Genomic DNA, 1,536 nt, shown 5'->3' on the forward strand with positions numbered 1-1,536 from the left:
CATTGATTCTTTGTATTGTTTTCTTGGTCTCAATTGCTTAATTTCTGCTCTGGTTTTTATAATTTCCTCCCTCATATGTGCTTTGGGTTTAACTTGCTCTTTTTTTTCTCAAAGCTTGAGATTAAGCATTAGGTTATTTATTTGAGCTTGCTGTTTTTCTGATGTGGGAATTTGCCACTATTCTATATCCCTTCTGGAACTGCTTTCTCTGTGTCCCGTAAGTTGTGGTATGATGTATTGGTATTATTGTTTTTCTGTAGACACTTCTAATTCATTCTTTAATTTCATCCATGGTCCACTGGTTGTTCACGAGAGTGTTGTCTAATTTCCATGTTTATGTAGTTATTGTAGTTTCTTTTGCCATTGATTTCCAATTTAATTACACTATGATCTGATAATATGCATGGGATTATTTCAATTTCTTTGCATTTACTTAAGCAGACTATGAGTTAGTATGTGGTTCACTTTGAAGAAAGTCCCTTTTGCTGCTGAGAAGAATGTGTATTCTGTTGTTGCATGGAATAGTCTGTAGATATCTATTATGTCCATTTGTCAGCTCTAATATCTCATTGTTGATTTTTTGTCTAGTTGATCCAGTATGGTTTTTTTGTTTTGTTTTCTGGCACCAGGAATCAAACTCATGACCTTCTGCTTGCCAGGCAGGCGCTGTGCCACTGAGCTAAATTCCCAGCCCCTGATCCAGTAACAGTGGTATTGAGGTCTCCCACTACAATTGGATTAGTGCTTATGTGATTTTTTTTTAATCCATTAGTGTCCATTTTATATAACTGGGTGTGCCAGTATTTGGGTGTATATATATTTATGATATTTATCTTTTCCTCTTGGATTGTTCCCTTGACAAATGTGTAGTGACCCTGTGTCTTCCAATAAGTGATGTCTTGGATGGAAATCCATTTTGTCTGCAAATATGATAGGTATTTCTGTTTTTTTTCTGGGTTCCTGTTGCATGGAGTATTGTTTTCCATCCTTTGAGTTTCAGTCTATAATTTTTTTTTAGTTAATTGTGTTTCTTGTACACAGAATATTGTTGGATCTTGTTTCTTGATCCATTCTGTCAATCTGTTTCTTTTGATTGATGGATTGACACCATTGACTTTGATAGTTCTAACTGGTATGTATTCACTTGTTCTTGTCATATTATTTTCCTGTTGTTGGTTCCCTTTCTTTCTCCTTTGTTTAATTGCTTGCCATGCCTGATGTATTCACTCTCCTGGGATTCATAGAATCATTGTATTTATTGTCTTTTTCTAGAATATCCTTCACAACTTTTTGGAATGGTGGTTTGGTGGTTGTGAATTTCTTCAGATGTTCTTTATCATGGAAGTATCTTATTTCTCTATTAATATTGAAAGACAATTTTGTGGGGGTACATCCATCTGGTCTGGAGGTTGTTTTCTTTTAGGATTTGAAATACTTCAAGCTCTCCTTGATTTCAGGGCTTGTGTTGAAAAGTCTGTTGTGATTCTGATGTGCTTTCCTTTGTAGATGATTTTTTTTTTTTTGTAACAGCTTTTA

The sequence above is a fragment of the Chinchilla lanigera genome, unplaced genomic scaffold (genome assembly GCF_000276665.1).
Source record: "Chinchilla lanigera isolate Chin_1 unplaced genomic scaffold, ChiLan1.0 scaffold00051, whole genome shotgun sequence".
NCBI lineage: Eukaryota > Metazoa > Chordata > Mammalia > Rodentia > Chinchillidae > Chinchilla > Chinchilla lanigera.